We start from the raw sequence: 4,811 nt of genomic DNA on the forward strand, positions 1-4,811 counted from the left end.
AAAAGGGAAGTGGGAAATGAACAAGATGACAGTGGACTCTTAATATGAGTAACAAAGCTTGTCTAGGTACACAGAGCAATACCGATGGCCATGACTTTAATACCTGCTGGCTCCAATGTCAGGGTGGCTCTGGGGCACCATCATGGTTTCTACAGTACTTGCAAAATCGTGCTCAGGAAAGCAGGCCAGCAGGCACACACAGCTCAAAGCAGCCGGGCTGGGACCTGGAAGAGCCTGCTCTTGGGTTAGCGATATCCTAACATCTCACTGTCAGCCCAGGGAACACTTCTCAGCGAGAGTCTTGTCGACTCACCACCAGTAAAACATCCTAACAACAAAATGAACTTCATTAGGAAATAAAATTAAAATCTGTGCAATGGATAAAACCCCACCGACTGGAAAAGATTCGTGATTGGAAAGGCCAAAACCTCCTGGAAAGAATAAGATTAGGAAAAAGCTAGAATAACCCAAATAAAACTAGGTCTTCCAGCCCTGCTTTGTGGCTGCTCTCTGAAGTAAGGTCAGGCTCAAAATAAACACAAACCATTCTCCAAAAGCCTCAAAGAGTAACCAAGTCTCTAGAAAAGGAGTCTTAAAGATGCACAAAAGGGGAGTTAACTACATCACAACTAGAGAACAACAATGAACTCCCCAAAATCCTCCCTGGCCAGCCACACCTCCTTCGCCCACAGGTGTCCTGTGCACTGCAGCCTCCAGGTGTGTCCCATCCCCAGTCCTCTCTCCTCCGGGATCTCAGGCCCTGCCTCCCGCAGAGCGCCCACCTCCTCACACTTTCTACAGGTCCCCTGCCCCGTCCGTCCGCTGCCCGTGTCAGCACCACAGAGGCTGGTGGCTCTGAAATGAGTCCCCTCCTCCTTAGCAGGCAAGAATGGGAGACTGAATATTGGTTCTTTACTTTCCCTCGTAAGAAACCATTTTTAGTTCCATTAAGTACATCTTCGGGCCACAGTAAAGTTCTAAAGGTCATCACAAGCACTGGAAACCAGCCACTGGTTTTCTGAATCGCTTTCTTCTCCTGTTGCCCAGAAAAGATCTCTACAGTTTGGGAAGCTATTCAGACACCTTCTCCTACAGGTTTTATATTCAACAGACTGTTCTGTCTTTCTAAGGTTTTAAAGGGGCTCTTGTTGCTTGAAATTTAATTTTTTTTTTCTTTCAGTGTTTCTTATTTCATCTTTTCAAGCCTCAGCCAAATGCTTGGGAACCACATGACCATCACTCAAACCTCCCCTTTTGTAAAGGGCTTATTTTCCGAGGCCTGGATTTCCATGAACAATTGAGAGGATGACACCTAAATTAAGACACACCTGGGCACAGTGGTCCTCCTGGAAGGGAAAACCATTGTTAGCTTCTCATTTTAAGGCATCTACACTGAATTACAATACCCAAAAAATGAAATTCTCATATACAAATGAAAAACTATGTTACATCTAAATCACAGTGTCTCAAGAGCATGACATTATTCAACAGACACACCTGGTGCCCAATGTCCCCGATGTCAAGGGGCAGAAAAACCTTTGCCTCATCCTGAGCTAAGTTTAGCTTTGCAGCAAAGTGGTCTTGCTATAGAAGAAAGGTCACAATCCCTGGAATCACAGGCATCAAGTTCAAGTCCTGACCCTGACTCGTATGGGCTCTGGGACCTCGGCCAAATGCTAGTAAAAGACTATACTTGCTGATCTCCGAGCAAATTAATGTAGTTGCAAATTCTTCACAGCGTCTGTCATCAATAAGGGGAGCTTCTCCAACCTTTGACTCTTAGCTGGTCTGTGACCTCCTTTGACTAATAGAATGTAGCGGACGCAACATTGTGTAAGTCCCCAAAGCTCTGTGGCTTCTGTCTCCACCTTCTTGGAATGCTTCCCTGAGACCGCAGTGTGAGGAAGCTAACCTCAACTGGAGAAGCCACGTGGGGAAAAGCAAGGCAGAGCCCACATCTGGCATCAACTGCCAAATAGACAAAAGAGGCCTTCTCCTACCTTCCAATCCAATGACCCGCCGGCATCCAGCATTCTGAGTCCAGGCAAAACCAGCAGGTGCACCTTGCAAACCTAGAAAAGCATGAAGAATGAGCCGTGTTGCCTAGAGCTTTGGGGTTGTTTGTTACATAGCAAAGGCTAACTGAGTCCCTATTTTCTCATTCAAGTGAGATAAAATGCCTACCCAGCTATTAGTTTGTTTATCCAACAAAGCTATTAATGTCCTACTATGTAATATCCATAGAATATATACTCACATATAATGTTAAGAATCAAATGAGATTGTGAATGTTAATAAACTTGGTAAACAGTAGTTTTTATGATTGTTACTAGTACCTCCCTTTCTCTGAGCTCCCACATTTTCTAAGCACTTAAATTCCTTTGTATTTGATCCTCTCAGCGGCTCAGACAGTATCGTTTTCATCCCTCTCTGATAGAACTGATCCTTTGACACCTGCCCTTCTATTCTCATGAGAAGACAGGTCTGCCCTTAAATAAAGGAGCTCTGGGACTTTCTTTTTGCAGGACCAGAAATTCACTCATTATGGGGAACACACAACCACTGCTAAGACGGAGGGCTTTCCCATCACCATCCCAATGCGAGCCTTTCAAAAAATTCTTCAGTAACAACAATAATTGCTAAAATTTATTGAATACTTACTATGTGCCAGGTGCAGTACTCAGCTTTTAGTGAATTGCAGTCTGCCTCAACAGCACTCTGAGGCAGGTACTATGACTATCCCTAGTTTGAGGTAAGGAAACTGAAGCCCCAGCAATATTAAGAAACTTGCCCAAGGACAGATGGTGTGATGTAGCCCGGGCTTCAATTCCTGGTAGTCTGAGCCCAGACTTAACCACCGCCCTGGCCAAACTCACTTGAATATCCCATGCCACATTTCACTGTGGCTCCCAATACTTGTCCAGGACTAAAAATATATATAAACATATGCATATATGTATACATATATAGAGAGAGAGAGATTTTTAGAGACAAAGAGAGAGAAACACCTATATCAGAGTAACACATCCATTGGCTGCCTTCTACACGCCCTCTACTGGGTTCGAACCTGCAGCCCAGGTATATGCCCTAACTGGGAATTGAAACAACCTTTTGGCGCATAGGATAATGCCCAACCAACTGAGCAACACCAGCCAGGGCAGAACATGTCCTTTGGAAGCTGCGCTCATTGGAGGTCAAGTACTATGGCCTTGGCCAAGCCATCTCTTACTCTAAACCTCTGCTCCCCAGCAGGGAAACTATGCAGGTTAGACCAGGTAAAGTCGAAAATCCCTTCCAGCCCTGAAAATTAAACTGATAAATTCTTCCCCAACATCTAGTTATAGTCTGAGTTTTATTTTCTTTCCTACTAAGGCAACTAATGAGCATTCAGGGAGGAAAAGAAAAAGCAGATGCTATAAGTGTTTTTTAACTAACATAAGAAAATGAAAGGCGAGCAGAAGGGATTCTATTTATATCTCCCTCGAGGATTAGGCCATAATCTAAACCATTTGATTTTTTTTGAATGCATTCAGTCAGAGCTGAAAGCCTGTAGGGTGCTCTTTAAGCCTGACACGGAATGAAATAATTCAATTAAAATAGGCTGAGGCTTTTGCAAGGTATTAAACGTCCTGAAGAGAAGATTTAGGAAGTCCTCAAAGCAGTATTGGGGAGATCACGGGAAAGCGTAAGAGCTCATGTGGGGTCTTTCTAGAGGTGAGTTGCAGGCAGGCTGCTTGGAAAGGAGGCCGTCAGCGTGGGAGAAAAGACTGCCCCGAAAGCTTCCCAACAGCTCGAAGGATAAAGCCTATCCTTCCATAGCACGAAATGAAGGTTAATAACAATCATTAACGAGAACCACTCACGAGCGCCCTCTGTATTCCAGGCGGGGTGCTGACTTGAGCTCTTTTCAGAGACTATCTTATAGTATTCACAATGGTATGAGGTTAAAAATCAAGCCCAGTGCTTGTTGGGAGGCACATATATGTACTAAAATTGGAATGATACAGAGATTAGCATGGTCCCCGTGCAAGGATGAAATGCAAATTCGTGAAGCGCCCCGTGTTTTTCTGTACTGACTTGTACTTTTTTCTTTATATAAAAAAAATACTATAGTAAACAATTTAAAATTTATAAAAAAAATCATTAAGCCCATTTTATAGATAAGAAAACTGAGATGCCAAGAAGTGCCCCGACTTGCCCCAGGTTACCCAGCAAGTTGTACTTTTCAGCACGATGCCACTTAGAAACGCAAGTGGCATGCTACAGCAGGAATCTGAACTGGGAGAAGCGTGTGGATACAAAGAAATACAGACACAGTCTCTTTCCTCAGGTGCATACCGTCTGGTCAGCTCTCATGACTGACACGCAGACTAAATTACAAATGATTGAGGTCAGATCCAAACCTGAGAGCAGGTTTTCACATGAGCAGAGGAGAGCAGAGCAAATCAGATGACAGGAAGTGGAGGATGTGAAATGGGCAAAAGGAGGGTCACCAAAAAGTCACCCTTCACATGTCTGCCCAGGACAGGCCCAGTGAGCTGCTTTCTTTCCTTTAACACTGATAAAATTCTTGACTGCAGTTCCAATGTTGGGGAAGAGAGGTGGGGGGGTGGGTTCTGTCCCACACCAAGCACTTCCACGCCGGCCTGGCATTCTACAGTTCAACTCAGTTTGTCACTATGTACCCAGAGGTAGCATCGGATTCCACAGGCTAAGGGCTCAGTCCCACATCAGGGCCCACCCCGTGTCCCCACTTCAGATGCCAGTTGCAAGCCCAGGTTTTCTGACTGTCCAGCTACAGATTAGAGGTT

At 44.7% G+C, this 4,811-nt stretch overlaps 1 non-coding gene across 1 annotated transcript; it reads left to right on the forward strand.

Annotated features, from left to right (window-relative positions):
• Positions 1 to 3,960: 3,960 nt before the first annotated feature.
• On the forward strand, positions 3,961 to 4,067 carry LOC139011841 (U6 spliceosomal RNA). Its single transcript, XR_011471670.1, has one exon. It is a non-coding gene; the product is annotated as a U6 spliceosomal RNA (small nuclear RNA).
• The last annotated feature ends 744 nt before the right edge of the window (positions 4,068 to 4,811 follow it).

The sequence above is a fragment of the Myotis yumanensis genome, unplaced genomic scaffold, assembly GCF_028538775.1.
Source record: "Myotis yumanensis isolate MYYU_CA2020_CCGP unplaced genomic scaffold, mMyoYum1.0.hap1 SCAF_5, whole genome shotgun sequence".
In the NCBI taxonomy this organism is placed as follows: domain Eukaryota; kingdom Metazoa; phylum Chordata; class Mammalia; order Chiroptera; family Vespertilionidae; genus Myotis; species Myotis yumanensis.